Source organism: Ovis aries, chromosome 14 (genome assembly GCF_016772045.2).
Source record: "Ovis aries strain OAR_USU_Benz2616 breed Rambouillet chromosome 14, ARS-UI_Ramb_v3.0, whole genome shotgun sequence".
Classification (NCBI taxonomy): Eukaryota; Metazoa; Chordata; class Mammalia; order Artiodactyla; family Bovidae; genus Ovis; species Ovis aries.
The window spans coordinates 63515958-63533844 of NC_056067.1; the positions used below are offsets into that span (position 1 = coordinate 63515958).

Consider the following 17887-nt stretch of genomic DNA (forward strand, 5'->3'; position numbering starts at 1 on the left):
GAATACCAGCAACAGTTTGGCTCTTCATACTTACTTTATGGGTAACCAGTGACAGACAAGAACAGCGAGGAAGATGCTGCTATAGATGAAGGCTACGGAGAGCCTAAGGAGAAGGTGCAGCTGGCTGGAGTGGCCTTGAGGAAGCCGTGCTGCTGCCAACAAGCCAACGGAAGAAGATCTGGTTATTCGTTGCATACACCCTGCCCCTACACGCAGGAGTTCTTGTATCCTTGTGTCAAAGTGTGTCAGCAGCTCTCAACCTCATCAGTATGGTCTCCACTTCCCAGTAGGCACCAAAGCATCCAGGAGAGATGCTAGCAGTGGATGGAGTAAGGAGGCCATGCAAGACCAGCAGAGGTCTGAAACCAGGTCCCCCGGGCTCCCATGCAGTTTTTCTCTGCTGCCCGTATGACAAGGCATGGGGTTTTTGCATGAATGGGGACTGCTTTAATCCCCCATACATTTCCCCCTCCATCCACATAGACCTCGAATGGAATCCTCAAGAAGACACAACACTTCTATTACTGAACTGTGGAATGTTTAGTTCATAAACACTAGCAGAGGAATACCGCATACTGAAGGTGCTCCCTAAAATCTTCTGCTTGTCCCCCGTCCTTCCCCAAAGATGCTGGTGGATCGAGGGTGAGCAGCTACCTTAAGCATGGGGTCAAGTCGCTCTGCCTGGTTTGTTTAATTTAGAAATTCCGAGTCCCAGAAGATCAGAAACTCAATGCCCCCTCTGGCTTTAATGCAGACCATGATCTCAAATGCTGACATGACAGGGACGTTTAGGAGCCCAAAGTCACAGAGCTGGGAAGTGGTAGAACCAACACTTACACAGAAATCCTCTGTCTTCTCAGAAATTTGCTGAGAAAGGAGACCATCTTGCTTACCTTCTGTGGTGTGTGGATCCATGCTTGACAGGCAAGTACTTGTAGTGGTTCCCAGGGGGAGAAAGTCAGAAGGGGTGAACAGTAACCTTCCTTGCCCCACCAAAGGAAGACTGTTGTTTCTGGAAAGTTGACCTACTGCCTGTCCTTGACTCTGTCATCCCTCAGAGCACTGATAGCAGAGGGGAGAGCTTGTGGTCCCTCACGATGAATGTGTTGAGTAGACCCTCAATCCTGGAGAAGAGAAGGTGGAAGGAGGTGGGAAGGATATGTCTGACAATGAAAGACAGCTGTAAGCAAGAGACATCCTCTCTGCACCAGGAATGAGTATCAATGCTCCTTAATTGGAAAATCACCTGTATGTCAGAGGTGCTAACGGGAAAACACTAAGAGCAAGGGTACAATGCAATCTCGGATCCTCCCGAATGAGCCCAGCCTCTCCTCCTCCTAGGTCTACCCTGACCCTTTTCTTTTTTGCCTGGATAGATAGGACTCTGCTGTGGAGCATCCATACAGGAGGTGGAAGAGGGTTGAGATGCCATCTACCATCTCTCTTCCTCTCTGGTTCTCATTGCCTACGTTTCTCCAGAAGCCCTAAGGTCTCCTGACGCCACCATGAAGACCTTGAGAAGGAGCTCAGTGATACAGTAAGATATTATGGAAAAAGCCAAATGGCCTTCTTGACCACCACAATGAGATTTAGTGTATTGTAAACATGGGACTCTTCATGGGTTATCCAGGCAAGAATACTGGAATGGATTGCCATTTCCTCCTCCAGGGGATGACCTTTAGTCAGGACTCTTCACTATGACCCATCAGCTTGGGTGGCCCTGCACGACTGGCTCATAGCTTCCCTGAGGTAAGAAGGCCCCTTCACCACTACAAGGCTGTGATCCATGAGGAGGAGATAGTGAAGGACAGAGGAGTCTGTTGTGCTGCAGTCCACGGGGTGGCAAAGAGTTGGACACAACACAGTGACTGAACAGGAACAGCAAAGCATGGGCCAGGAAGAGGCTCCTCACCTGTGACAGACAGGAACAGTGGGTCGCTGGAGTCTGACCACGAGTAGGGAGAGCGAGTGAAGGAGCCGTAGCACCTGTAGACCCTGCTGTGGGCTGGGGTCCCAGGACCCAGAGGGAACTCTGCCTGGAGTGCTCCACCGGGGCCCCGCACTCCAGCATGCAGGCGCCCAAGGTTCCCCCTCTCCCTGAGCAGATGGAACTGGTCAAAGGCGCTCTTGGACCTGCAGACCAAGGTCACATTCTCTCCTGACCTCACCACGGGGCCCCCCTGGGCTGAGAGAGAGGGTTTCTTGGATCGACCTGGAAGGAGGAGACCTTGATCTTAGAGCACAAAGTAACTCTAGTCCTAAGTATAGGACTAAAGCCAGAAGTGTGCAACAAGAGAGGCACTGCAGTGAGAAGGCCGCCCACCGCCAGGAGAGAAAGATCACAGCAAGGGATACCCGGCACACGGAAAATTTCAGAAATAACTGTAAAAATGGGGGGTCATTTAAAATCCTCTTGAACAAATTAATAATTTTTAAAATGGATTGTCATTTAATGTCCTTTTTTAAAGAAAGAATATATGTATATGAATAACTAAATCACTCTGTTATCCAACAGGAATTAACAACATCTGAATTCAACTAGACTTCAACAAACATAAGTAAGATAAAATAAATTTTAATAATCAACCAGATGTGCCGTTCTCTTGAAATAAATGGACTACTAACTAAACAAACAGACTACTAACTACTGCTGGGACCATCTGAAAACATGGCATTGACCCAGAAGAAGAGATTATGGAGTGGAAATTGCCAGAATCTCATTCGATCTTTGATCACCTCTTTCTTGAGGGTGTGTTCAGCACTGCCCTGCCTACCCCCAGGGGCTGGAAGGGACTCCTCAGTGGGAGGGTTGGAGGGACCACTCCCCACTCTTTGTACAGAAGGACGAGTTAAACCAAGAGGCTGAGCAACTTCAAGATGCCAACCTCCATCTCGATCACCCAGGGGCTGGACTGCAGGGCGTCAGGTACCACATGTGCTGCTGACAGAGGAAGGGAGCTCTGACATGAAAGCGGGAAACCAACCCCTGAACCAACAATCACTGGCTGCCTGAGCAGGAAACTGCCCACGTCCCTGCTCTGGTACATTTTTCTCCATTGGTCGTTCTTTCACATTCTTGCTCCTTCGCTCTGTCACCGGCTGTGTCTTCTCCTTACAACACAGCAGGTACCCTGTTCTCTTTTCCATTCTGTGTTCACACCTCCTCTCTCTGCATTGTTCCCTCTCCCGAGTCTGTGAATGTCTCTGCATGCCTGTCATTCTCTCCCGGTCCTGATGCTGGACTGGACACCAGACCTTCTGTGACACAGAGAGCAGAAGGCCCTGGTCTGGCCACACTCACCTATGATGATGATGTCCACGGGGTCGCTGGGAGCTGACCACTCATAGGGGGAGTGTCTGAGATAGCCATAGCATCTGTAGGTGCCCGCACTCGCCAAAGTCATGGGGCCAATGGGGAAGTCAGCTGGGGCATGCCCACCAGTGAACGTCCCTCCACGTGTCGGGAAACGCCCTGTGCTGCTTTTTTTCTGCAGGATAAATTTGTCAAGCTGCATCGCTGAGTGAAAGCGGAGTGTCATATTCTCTCCCACATGCACGAGGGGGCTGGGGTGGGCTGAGATGGAGGGTTTTGTGGACACACCTAGGAGCAAACAGGGTGTGAGCTTCAGTGAGTCACCACACCTTGGCGCCCCCCCCCCCCACCCGACATCTAAAGGTGTGAAAAACCTCACCATGAAGCAGCAAAGCCAATTACCCTTCCCTTCTGTTATGTTGCATTTTCTTTAGCCTTGTTCTCGGGCTCTGGCTCATGCTTTTCTGTTTGTCTTTGCTCAAGAACTCCAGCCTCCTCTGTGTTTATTCTAAGCTCTTTAGCTGTTGGATCTGCTCTCAGCTTCATGCATACACACTCAGTCCCTTCAGCTGTGTCTGACTCTGTGGGGCCCCATGGGCTGTAGCCCACCATGCTCCTCTGTCCATGGGATTCTCCAGTTGAGAATACTGGAGTGGGTTGCAACGCTCCTACCTTCATCCCATCCCTATTATGCATGGGGGGGGGGGTGCTGGGGTGGGTCTGCTTCTCTGGTATAATACATACTAGGTATAATACCTACCTGGCTCCCTTCACATTCATCTCCTAGAATGTGGATGATGATTGACAGGAGTTTGGGAAGGAGGTGGAGAAAAAAGTGAACATGTCCCCACCTGTGACCCCCTCTTCATGCCTGTGGATACATTCCTGGGCTGGCCTGGTCTTAACTGGACCCTAGCTCCTTCATATGGAATTAGCACTTCCTCCTGGGTGGCAGGTGCTGGATCTGGGTCCACCCTCAGCCTCCCAGTTGGCAGGCAGTGGCAGCATCTTGTCTAACTAATGCCTAGGGAGGCTCCTCCTTCCTGAGCCAGGGGAACGCATACCTCTATTCAACACCCTAAGTTTAAACTCTCAGACTTGGTTCTCTTTCCTTGGTTTGGTTCTGGCTGGGAATCCTGAGGACGTCTTTGGCTGCAAGGGCACGTCGACCTAGGGTAGGATTGCCTGCAGGCATGGCTGTCCCGGGCTGGGCTGCACCCCTCCTACCTGTGACCACAATCTGCAGGGGGGTCACTGGCATCAGACCACACAGAGAGAGACCTGAAGAATCCAGAACACGTGTAGGACCCAGCATGTTCTGTGGTCACCAAGCCAGGGTGAAGGTGTTGAAATGTTGTCCCTGGAGCTTGGGCAAACTGGTCCCATCTCTTTTCAATGGTCTGAATATCACAATGGAGGATTAGAGTGACACCAAAGAGTCACATCTGTCCTAAGGGAACCACGGGGCTTGACCAGGCTGACAAACAGGGCTTCTCATATTCACCTAGGAAAGAAGGAGACACAAGCTTTGAGAGAAAAATAAGAATTATCTCCTCTCCCCACTGCCCTCGTGGGTGCTTCCCCTTCAATTCTTCCAACTCTCCTCCCCTAAAGTGCATCACCCTAATGCTCAGGGACACCTGGGGCCTGGGGACAGAGAGTGACATGGTCAACCCAGGACAGACATCTTGAAGTTCTAAGAATACGATTCTCTGACGTGATTCTTAGAAGAATCACTCCTTGGGTTAACAAAATGTTGAGAAACTTTCTCTCAAAACACAAAACACTGGGGATTTCCTGGCTGTCCAGTGGTTAGGACTCAGCACTTTCTCTGCCGAGGGCCCAAGTTGAAACCCTGATCAGGGAACTAAGATCCTGCAAGCTGCACAATGCAGGCAAGAGAAAACATCACCAAAAATTGATGCCTGGACAAGAAAGGAAAGGATTTCCCTGTTGCATTTGTTGTAGCTCAAATGGTAAAGAGTCTTCCTGCAATGCAGGAGAGCAGTCTCTGAGCTGGCAAGATCTCTCGGCCAAGGAAATGGCAACCCACTCCTGCATTCTTGCCTGGAGAATCCAATGCATAGAGGAGCCTGCTGAGCTACAGTCTGTGGGGTCACAAAGGGTCGGACAAGACAGAGCGACTAACACTAACACAACTAAGCAGTGAGAAAGCCACTTGCCTGCAAAGAAGGAGGTAAACCTTGACCCTCTCTCCTTTGTTAGGTAACCTACATCAAATGTGGCCCTGCCTGATGTCCAGACCCTTCCTGGGGTCAGCTCTAGTGGGTGCTCCTGCAGATCTTGTTGTTAAGGCTGGATGGAGAGGCCAGGAGCCACCTTGACGTAGAGGGGTCTGTGGGGTGCAGCCTCTTGCTCCCCTCTCATGATTGAAATGGCTCTCAGTGGGCCCAGGTCTCAGCTGCCAAACTTCACACTGTCCCTTCAGGTGCAGAGTCCAGAGCTGGCCTAAATTCTGGGGAGAGTGAAGATGAGTATCAAGGCCAGTAGGAGGACCTGGGATCCACAGGACACGCGACTCTCACTGTACTCACAGTGTTCTGACCCCAGACCCACACTGTCCTCTGCATCAGCCCCAACTGCTCTGTTCAACAGAGAAATAAGGGATGGGAGGACTCACCCATGGCTGCCCAGATCCTCAGACTCACACAGAATCCTAGGAGGAAAACCCGTCAGAGATGGCTTGTTCTGATGGACCCCACATTCCTTGCACCCTCATCCAGGGAACCTGATCAGTGGTGTGAGGACCCCCTGTTTTCCCCCATAACCCTTCCTGACTCTGTCTTTCCAGACTCACCAAGACTCAGGAGGCTGAGGAGTGTGGGGCACATGGCTCTGCTTCTGTGAGACGGGAGGAAGAACTAAGCAAAGCTGACAGAGTCACAGGATGCTGAAGGCGGCTGGTACTGTTGGTACAGTCAGTCTGGCTCATGTCACATGGGAAGATGGCTAGCCTCTTCTCATGCCAGGGATGGAAGTCTGACCTGAGCCGCATCACTGAGCACACCTCATGACCTGAGCATCACATTTGTTTCCCTAAACACTGTAAACCTAAGAGGATTCAAACAGATCTTGCTGCCTTTAGGAAGTAGTAACTGTGCTTCAGTGTATACCATGCAGGATGCTTTCCCCAAGCTCATGATAAATCTCATTAACGTTAACGCTTTGCAGAAGAGAAATCATATGTACCCACATCATGTTTCAGGCTCAGGGCAGGTTGCCAATTAAAAACTCATTAATAGAGACTTTGATTCTGCATTCTTATGAGAGGAACAGACATGCGTATTATGGCTCTTTGAAAATCTTACAGTATTCTACATTGTAATATATGTGATTAAGTAACTAACTAACTCTGTTAGTTTCAGATGTTCACAAAGTGATTCAGTTGTACAGATACATGCATCTATTGCTTTTCGATTCTTTTCCCATTTAGGTAGTTACAGAATATTAAGTAGAATTCTCTGTTTTACACAGTAGGTCCTTGATCATCCATTAAGATATAATCGGGTGTATATGTCAATCCGAAACTTCCAATCAAACCTCACCCTGACACTATCCCCCCTGGTAACCATAAGTTCATTCTCTGTAAGTCTGTTTTGTAAATAAGTTCATTTTTTCAGAAGTTACAATTAAGCGGTATCATGTGATTTTTGTCTTTCTCTGACTCTTCTTCATCTGAAACTAGTTCGTGACTGTGAGTGGAGACTTTGCACACACAACACTCTCTCTGTCTCTCTCTCTTCCTCCCTTCCCAATCCAAGGACCACACATGTACACAAAGATAACGTGTGTAAAGGTGACTGTGGTGTTTTTTGGGGAGGGGGATTTGATCTGCCTGAAAAGGTGGACCACCTTGCTTCCTAGATACTCAGATGAACACAAAATATGTCAAGGAGAGACTTCCAAGCTCCAGCATGCTTGAGTGAGGGGCGTGTCCACAACAATCAACTCCAAACTGGGAACTAATGGCCAGCTGTTTCAGGAGGCCAAGGGCAGACACACACCCAGTTCAGCTGTTGTTCATAGACAGGAAAGAACCTCAGTAAAGGCAGCAATTTCACACCATTTTGCTGTGGGTGGGGGTTGTTAATATTAGTGATGCTCACTCTTCTTAAAATGTCCTTTTATTTACTTAATATCATGTTTCAGAATTGATCTGTATTCTTTGTCATTTCAGTTTGTGCATTTTTACTGCCATGTAATGTTTCATTGCAGATATATAAACCACTAATTTTTATAAATAAAAAAGTGTATTGAAGTATAGTTCATTTCTGCCATACATCAAATTGATTCAGCTTGACATATATATTCTTTTCCATTATGATTTATGGCAAGATACTGACTAGAACACCTGTGCCATAGTTAAGACCTCATTCTTTATCCATTCTATGTGTAAAGAGATTTCATCTGCTCATCCCAAGCTCCCAGTCCTTCCCTCCTTGGCAACCACAAGCCTGTTCTCTATGTCTGTGAGTCTCTTCCTGTTTCATTGATATGCTCTTTTAGATTCCACATACAGGTGATATTCCATGAAAATTGTCTTTCTTTTTTTGTCTCCTTCCATTAATATGTTAATCTCCAGGTTCATCCATGCTGCTGCTAATGGCATGATTCCATTTTCTAAATGTCTGAGTGGTGTTCCATTCTCTGTGTGTATAAGCAGATACATCTTCTTTATCCATTCATCTCTCGATGGACAATTAGGCTGTTCCCATGTCTTGGCTATTGTAAGTTTTGCTGCTGTGAACATAGGGGTGCATCAGTCTTTTCAAGTTATAGCTTTTTATCAGATATATGCTCAGGACTCGAATTGTTGGATCTTAAGGAAATTCTGTTTTTGGTTTTTTGAGAAACTTGCATACTGTTTTCCACAGTGGCTGCACCAGTTTTCACTCCCTGAAAAATGTAAGAGGGTTTCTCTCTTCTCCACATGCTCCCCAGCATCTATTATTCATCAACTGTCTAATGATGGCCATTATGATCGGTATGAGGTGGTACCTCCTTGCAGTGTCGATTTGCCTTTCCTACTAATTAGCAATGCTGAGCATCTTTTCATAAGCCTGTTCACCATCTGCATATCTTCTTTTAAACCACAGATGTCAACTGTGAGAGTGACATCTATGAATTCTGTCTAAAATGAATGACAGCTCTGCTGATGTCTCTTGAATGTGCTCTGAATCCAACCTCACACTGCTTGTCAAGGGACAGTGTGATGAGGTTTTCAGGAAAGGAATAGTGACTTTATTTGGAAAGCCAGCAGACCAATGAGATAGTGAAATTGTGCCCCAAAGAATCATCTTACTTGAGTTAGATGGGCTTTTTGGGGAGCGAGACAGATGTTCAAACAGTGTTTACTGAATGTAAAATAACCCTAGCCCTTGGGGAAGAAAATACCAAGGGGAAGAGAGTCCAATACAGATTAAATACCCACGTGTGAACTCACACTTTCACACTTACACACACACACTAAAAGAGGAGGAGGTGTAGCTGGTTGTTGCAATGTTTTAATTAACTAATTAATGGTTGTGCTGGGTCTTTGTCGCTGTGCACAGGCTTTCTTTAGGTGTCGGAAGGGGGCAGCTCTTTGCTGTGGTGCAGGGTGTCACATTGCCATGGCTTCTCTTGTTGTGGAACACCCGCTCTAGGCACATGGGCTTGTAGCCCATGGGTTTAACTGCCCCGAGGCAAGTGGAATCTTCTCGGTCCTGGGATCGGGCCCGTGTCCTCCACATGGGCAGGCGGATTCCCAACCACTGGACCACCAGGGAAGTCCTGTTGCAAGCTTTTTTCCCCCTTATTTAATTATTTTTAATTTAAGGACAATTGCAATACTGAGATGGCATCTGCCACACATCAACATGGATCAGCCATAGCTATACTTATCTCCCTTCCACTGTGGAAATCTTTTGATTCTGGAATCCTTTGTTCTTGAAGCTGTCCATGCAGGCCTGGTCATAATGTCCCTTTAAGCCGCTGACAAGACAAAAGGTTCTGTCTGTTCTGCCACTTTTTATCTCTATACGAATGGGAAAGTGTTATACCTTTCAAGTTCAGAGACTTGAGAAAGTTTAGGCCCTCAGCCATGTCTGACTCTTTGTGATCCCCTGGACTGCTGAGCCCGAGGCCAGGGCCAGTGGCAGGGAGGAGCAACCCAAGGAGCAGTGGCTACACAGGCGCAGGAGGGCCTAGAGTAGCTATCCCACATTCAAGGTCAGGAATGGCGGCGGAAAGGAGATACCCCTCGTCCAAGGTAAGGAGCAGCAGCTGTGCTTTGCTGGAGCAGCCGTGAAGAGATAACCCACGCCCAAGGTAAGAGAAACCCAAGTAAGATGGTATGTGTTGCAAGAGGGCATCAGAGGGCAGACACACACTGAAACCATACTCACAGAAAACTAGTCAATCTAATCACACTAGGACACAGGTTTGTCTAACTGAATGAAACCAAGCCATGCCTGCAGGGCAACCCAAGATGGGTGGGTCATGGTGGAGAGGTCTGACAGAATGTGGCCCACTGGAGAAGGGAATGGCAAGCCACTTCAGTATTCTTGCCTTGAGAACCCCATGAACAGCATGAAAAGGCAAAATGATAGGATACTGAAAGAGGAACACCCAGGTCATTAGGTGTCTAATATGCTACTGGAGATCAGTGGAGAAATAACTCCAGAAAGAATGAAGGGATGGAGCCAAAGCAAAAACAATACCCAGCTGTGGATGTGACTGGTGATAGAAGCAAGATCCGATGCTGTAAAGAGCAATATTGCATAGGAACCTGGAATGTCAGGTCCATGAATCAAGCCAAATTGGAAGTGGTCAAACAAGAGATGGCAAGAGTGAACGTCGACATTCTAGGAATCAGCAAACTAAAATGGACCGGAATGGGTGAATTTAACTCAGATGACCATTATATCTACTATTGCGGGCAGGAATGCCTCAGAAGAAATGGAGTAGCCATCATGGTCAATAAAAGAGTCCAAAACGCAGTACTTGGATGCAATCTCAAAAACAACAGAATGATCTCTGTTCATCTCCAAGGCAAACCATTCAATATCACAGTTATCCAAGTCTATGCCCCAACCAGTAATGCTGAAGAAGCTGAAGCTGAACGGTTCTATGAAGACCTACAAGATCTTTTAGAACTAACACCAAAAAAAGATGTCCTTTTCATTATAGGGGACTGGAATGCAAAAGTAGGAAGTCAAGAAACACCTGGAGTAACAGGCAAATTTGGCCTGGGAATGCAGAATGAAGCAGGGAAAAGACTAATAGAATTTTGCCAAGACAATGCACTGGTCATAGCAAACACCCTCTTCCAACAACACAAGAGAAGACTCTACGCATGGACATCATCAGATGGTCAACACCGAAATCAGATTGATTATATTCTGTGCAGCCAAAGATGGAGAGCTCTATACAGCCAACAAAAACAAGACCAGGACCTGACTGTGGCTCAGATCATGAACTCCTTATTGCCAAAATCAGACTCAAACTGAAGAATGTAGGGAAAACCGCTAGACCATTCAGGTATGACCTAAATCAAATCTCTTATGATTATACAGTGGAAGTGAGAAATAGATTTAAGGGCCTAGATCTGATAGATAGACTACCTGATGTAGTATGGAATTAGGTTTAGGACATTGCACAGGAGACAGGGATAAAGCCATCCCCATGGAAAAGAAATGGAAAAAAGCAAAATGGCTGTCTGGGGAGGCCTTACAAATAGCTGTGAAAAGGAGAGAGGTGAAAAGCAAAGGAGAAAAGGAAAGCTATAAGCATCTGAATGCAGAGTTCCAAGGAATAGCAAGAAGAGATAAGAAAGCCTTCTTCAGCAATCGATGCAAAGAAATAGAGGAAAGCAACAGAATGGGAAAGACTAGAGATCTCTTCAAGAAAATTAGAGATACCAAGGGAACATTTCATGCAAAGATGGGCTCGATAAAGGACAGAAATGGTCTGGACCTAACAGAAGCAGAAGATATTAAGAAGAGGTGGCAAGAATACCCAGAAGAACTGTACAAAAAAGATCTTCACAACCCAGATAATCATCATGATGTGATCACTAATCTAGAGCCAAACATCTTGGAATGTGAAATCAAGTGGGCCTTGGAAAGCATCACTACGAACAAAGCTAGTGGAGGTGATGGAATTCCAGTTGAGCTGTTTCAAATCCTGAAAGATGATGCTGTGAAAGTGCTGCACTCAATAGGCCAGCAAATTTGGAAAACTCAGCAGTGGCCACAGGACAGGAAAAGGTCAGTTTTCATTCCAATTCCAAAGAAAGACAATGCAAAGAATGCTCAAACTATTGCACAATTGCACTCATCTCACATGCTAGTAAAGTAATGCTCAAAATTCTCCAAGGCAGGCTTCAGCAATACATGAACGGTGAACTCCCTGATGTTCAAGGTGGTTTTAGTAAAGGCAGAGGAACCAGAGATCAAATTGCCAACATCCGCTGGATCATGGAAAAGCAAGAGTGTTCCAGAAAAACATCTATTTCTGCTTTATTGACTATGCCAAAGCCTTTGACTGTGTGGATCACAATAAACTGTGGAAAATTCTGAAAGGGATGCGAATACCAGACCACCTAACCTGCCTCTTGAGAATCTGTATGCAGGTCAGGAAGCAACAGTTGGAACTGGACATGGAACAACAGACTGGTTCCAAATAGGAAAAGGAGTCCGTCAAGGTTGTACATTGTCACCCTGCTTCTTTAACTTCTATGCAGAGTACATCATGAGAAACGCTGGGCTGGAAGAAGCACAAGCTGGAATCAAGACTGCCAGGAGAAATATCAATAACCTCAGATATGCAGATGACACCACCCTTATGGCAGAAAGTGAAGAGGAGCTAAAAAGCCTCTTGATGAAAGTGAAAGAGGAGAGTGAAAAAGTTGGCTTAAAGCTCAACATTCAGAAAACGAAGATCATGGCATCCGGTCCCATCACTTCATGGGAAATAGATGGGGAAACAGTGGAAACAGTGTCAGACTTCATTTTGGGGGGCTCCAAAATCACTGCAGATGGTGACTGCAGCCATGAAATTAAAAGACGCTTACTCCTTGGAAGAAAAGTTATCCCCAACCTAGATAATATATTCAAAAGCAGAGACATTACTTTGCCAACTAAGGTCTTGTCAAGGCTATGGTTTTTCCAATGGTCATGTATGGATGTGAGAGTTGGACTGTGAAGAAGGCTGAGTGCCAAACAAGTGATGCATTTGAACTGTGGTCTTGGAGAAGACTTTTGAGGGTCCCTTGGCCTGCAAGGAGATCCAACCAGTCCATTCTGAAGGAAGTCAACCTTGGGATTTCTTTGGAAGGAATGATGCTAAAGCTGAAGCTCCAGTACTTTGGCCACCTCATGCGAAGTGTTGAGTTATTGTAAAATACTCTGATGCTGGGAGGGATTGTGGGCAGGAGGAGAAGGGGATGACCGAGGATGAGATGGCTGGATGGCATCACGGACTCGATGGACGAGAGTCTGAGTGAACTCCGGGAGATGGTGATGAACAGGGAGGCCTGGTGTGCTGCGATTGATGGGGTCGCAAAGAGTGGAATACTACTGAGCGACTGAACTGAACTGAACTGGGCTGCAACCTGCCAGGCTCCTCTGTCCATGGGGGTTCTCCAAGAAAGCATGCTGGAGTGGGTTGCTGTTTCCTTCTCCTGGAGATCTTCCCAACCTAGGGATCGAACTCAGGTCCCCTGCATTGCTGGGAGCCAGCATGAGGAATCCTGCCCATGGCAAAGGTCATGAGGAAGAGACCAGACAGGAAAAGGTGAGTCAGATCTTCAGGGAACCTCCCTGGATGTACTTGAGCATCTACTCCAAAACCAGAATCTGTCGGCTTTACTATATCATGCCTTTCACCAAGTCCTCTGACATTAAGAGGGGGCTGTCCCTCCACTACATTTTTCTGGAAAAAGTGAATTTAGAGCTTCTAGATAATAAGTCTCCTGGGCACAATAAGAGTGTTTCAATCCAAAAACCCCTCTGATGGCTTTCTAGCCTGCCTGACAGGTTTATCCAGACTCTTACAGCTACGCGTGTGATTGTCTACAGCCTCCCGACCTGAGAGGCACAGGAAGCTTTAAAAATTCTAGGAATGCAGGTCCTTCCAAAGAGTCAAAATCACTAGAATAGAACTGATTAAGGGTTTCATGTTGAGCCAATACTTGCTGCCAAGTTTTCATATCTTTTGTTTGTTGATATAGTTGGTATGTAGAAAAAAAAAAAAGGTAGTATCCCTGGCATTAGCAACATTAGATCTTTGAGTTAAGTACTTTCTTTGTTATAACCCACTGCACCTTTGTTCTACAGGAATATAACTTTATTTAGTACTTTGAGGGTGATGCAAATTAAAGTAAAAACACTTTAAGGGAAAATGAGTTTTCCGGTTGATAGACATTTATCTAGGAAAAGAGCCATAAAAATGTTAACAGGCTTCTTGGCCAGAAGATAATGTAAGTCACCTGAGACCTTTTGTATACGGGAAGGTATGCAAAAGGAAAGCCTGGTCTCAATAAGGGTCGGGACTGCTGCCCCTGCATAACTCTGCATATTCCATTATTTGTTTATGTACAACTTGGAAGAGACCCAACAGGCAAAGGCGATTTGGATCTCAAGGGAACCTCCCTGGACCTACTCGAGCATCTACCCCAAACCAAAATCTATCTGCCTTACTATATTATGGCTTTCAGGAACTCCTCTGACATTAACAGGGGGCTGTCCCCCCACCACCTTTTTCTGGAAAAAGTTAATTGAGAGCTTTATACTTGGTGTATATAAGCTGCCTTTGAAAATAAAGTTGTGGGTCTTGCGCTGATGCTTGGCTCCCCCATGTCGTTCTTTTCATAGTCTCCCTTTTGAGGCTGATTCCCATCTGGGGCATAGAGCCTCGCAGTGTCTACTTATTTGCCTGGGCTTCTAAGACTCACGAGAGAGGGAGCCCAAGGTGGGGTACCCTCCACTATTCAAGCGAGCACCTGCGGCCTACATAGATGGTGCAAGTCCCTTGTCTTGGGGTTTTATTGGCTTTCTATGTAAACCAAGGAATACAGCCTCTTTTCTCCTCTATTTTCTCCACTACACTGCTAAGTCACTTCAGTCGTGTCTGACTCTGTGCGACCCCATAGACGGCAGTCCACCAGGCTCCCCCGACCCTGGGATTCTCCAGGCAAGAACACTGCAGTGGGTTGCCATTTCCTTCTCCAATGTGGGAAAGTGAAAAGTGAAAGTGAAGTCGCTCAGTCGTGTCTGACTCTTAGCGACCCCATGGTCTGCAGCCTACCAGGCTCCTCCGTCCATGGGATTTTCCAGGCAAGAGTACTGGAGTGGGGTGCCATTGCCTTCTTTGCCTCCACTACACTATTCTTTCCTAATCTCTCTTTATATCTCTGAACAAATAAATCTCTCCTCGCCGACGCCGTCCCTGCTTCGAATGCCCTGGATCCACCAGGGCTGGACCCTGGTACTGCGTTGCAGGAAGATTCTTTATCATCTGAATCACCAGGAAAGCCCACCAGTAACATAATGTGATTCAGTATTTCCTCCCTCAGTTAACATTGCCATTGTTTTCCATTTACTTTTAACGTGGACATGGCCGGTTATTGGCATCAAGCTTTCACTATCAGTGTACCATAACACTGACATAGAATATACCATAAATTTAAAAATAGAAGAATGAATATAATGCTAATTTCTAATTTAAAGAAAGATATGCAGCAAGCAACAAAGATTTACTGTATAGCACAGGGAACTATAGTCAATATCTTGTAATAACCTAAAATGGAAAATAATCTGAAAAATAATGTACGTGCGTTTGTATAACTGAAAATCACCTTGCTGTGCACCTGAAACACTGTAAGTCAACTACACTTCAATAAAATATGTATATGATGAGATTAAAAGTAAACCCAGTAAAATAAATAAATTTTAAAATTGAAATGAAAGAAAATGAAGTCACTCAGTCGTCTCTGACTCCTTGTAACCCTATGGACTGTAGACTGGCAGCCTCCAATGTTCATGGGATTTTTCAGGCAAGAATACTGGAATGCATTGCCATTTCCTTCTCCAAATAGTGCAGGCCAACTGCAGCATACTCCCTGATGGTCTGTGTGCTCACTCTCACATTCCAACTCTGCATACGGTGTATTCACATGGGCACCCTGAGCTGCCCAAAAGAGTCTCAGCCCAGATGGTGAGTTTGTGGAAGGTCTCTGGAAGGAAGTCAGAGGCTGAGTCCCAGGACTTCTCCACCCCTCACTCCCCAGCTCAGCTCAGGAGCGCTTCCAGGTTTCACCAGCATCACTCTAGAATCCGAGTGTCCCGACCTTACCCCCCACCAAGTTCCTGGGACTCAAGTGAGATATGGGTCCCAGGAGACCCGGGAGAACACACCTGAATGGATCAGGGTCCTTTGGCCCATACTCAGCCCTGGAAGTGAGAGATTTGCCACCAAAAGCTTGGGCTGATTCTCTCCCCATCAGGTTCCCTGGCCCCTCCAGTTGCCCGAAACATGAGGTTCCCATGAACTGGGGGCAGAATGGGAGTCCCATGCCCACCTGTGGTCCCCTCCCTGCCCTGCACTTCTGGCCAAGGAGGAGAAGCTCAGAGAGCATGGAAGCTCAGAGAGGATGGCTGCAGCTCTGATCGCCCAGCTGCTCCTACCCCCGCCCTGTACATATAAGGAGACCATGGGGCCCTAGAGGACAAACAGGATGTGGTCCCTGGGGGGGCTGTCACCACCCCTCAGGGTTCCCACTGCCGTGGACTCGAAACAGGGGGCGGCCGCTGCATGGACCTGGCGCCCATGTCTCCAAGCAGGGCTCAGGAGGCATCTCAGCCCAGACCTGAGGTCTCAGCTCTTTCTCTTTCTGCCCAGTCTGACCACCTGGTCTAGCGGGTGGGGCCCAGGTTCTTGTCCTGAATCAGCCCTGGACAGTCTGGCTAAACTGGTACTCAGAACTTTATTTTCCCAGTCCCCTCCAGGAATGGAATTTACTTCTCATCTTCAGTCAGTTCATAAATTATTGCAGAGCACCTACTCTGTACTAGACATTGGTGCCACACTGCAGAAATACACCCATGACCCAGGTAAACCCATCTCCTGTAGTTGGTTGAATAATTCAAATTCTGTAGAATGTGGGCATCAAATGCTAACATTCAAATATTTTTTTAAAAGAAGATATATGAGGATAACTGGGGTTCATGTCTACACTGCGAACATTCAGAAAAATGAAGATTATTACATCTGCTCCCTGCACCTAGATGCCAAAAAAAAAAAAAAAAGGATAATTAGGAGAAAAATGGAAACAGTGACAGTAGCAACACGGGAGCCCCAGAATGTCTTCACTTTAAGCAATCCTGACATTTCTTGGTAAAAGAGTTCTTGGGTGGTTTAGGTCTAAGCCAGGAGAGACGTCACACACAGAGAGCTCAATGAGCAACTAAAGCTCCATGGAGCTTGATCTTCACCCCACTTGCCAGCTCAGTTCACACCGAGGTCCTCATGGTGTTATCCTCTTCATCCCTCCGTTATGGTGAGCCAAGCCACATTGTGCCAACAGTTGATAACTTAAAAGGCACAAGATTCTGAAATCCTTGGCTTTGGTGAAAAGAAACATAAAAGACAAAACATGCAAATATCGATGGATTAACACAACACATGCAAAGCCTCCCTGGGGCAAGTGTTCTCTCTGCAGCCCTCAGTGATTTGGAGTGGCATGTCCCGTAGAATACTCTGTGATGATGGGACTTTTTAACATCTGCTCTGTCCATCATGGCACCTGGCCACATGATGCTACTGAGCCCTTGAAATATGGTGGGTGTGGCTGAAGAACTGAATGCTTTACTTCATATACTTGTGAGTCATTGTTTGTACCTCGTGACGGGGTAACTACTTTATCGGCCAGTGCAGATCCAGACTAGGGGGATCTTGTCCTGTTTCTACCCCAGGAACCCTAGCACCCTCAGGGCACACGGCTGGGAATGGGTTGAACGGGCTTCCTCGATGGCTCAGTGGTAAAGAATCCGCCTGCGAATGCAAGAGACGTGAGAGACGAAGGTTTGATCCCAGGGTCAAGAAGATCCCCTTGGGAAGGGAATGGAAACCCACTCCAGAATTCTTGCCTGGAGAATCCCATGCACAGAGGAGCCTAGTGAGCTACACACCATCCATGGGGTCACAAAGAGTCGAACATGACTTAACTGCCTTAGCACGCACACGCGCAGCCTCATGTGGCAAGTGGCAACACACTGAATATCTCAAACAGAATATACTTCATCTTTCTTTGGCCCACTTGCATTGCTTTGATTATTGTTTCATGGAAAGCATTTTGTTTTAAATGTAGCAGTGTGCACATGTCAATCTTAAAGTTCCAATCTATCTCTCCCCTCATCCTTCCCCTCTGTAACTCTAAGTTTCTTCTCTAAGTCTTCAAGTCTGTTTCTGTCTTGTAAACAAGTTCATCCTTGTAAACTATTACTGAACAGAGGTTTTTTAAATGGCTTTCTTTTATTTTAAACTGAATAATTTGAAGACTCAACTTGCAAA

The 17887-nt window shown here is 46.6% G+C and overlaps 1 pseudogene; it reads right to left on the reverse strand.

The window, feature by feature from the left end:
• Nucleotides 1–1711: 1711 nt before the first annotated feature.
• Nucleotides 1712–5958, reverse strand: LOC132657661 (putative killer cell immunoglobulin-like receptor-like protein KIR3DX1; annotated as a pseudogene).
• Nucleotides 5959–17887: the final 11929 nt, after the last annotated feature.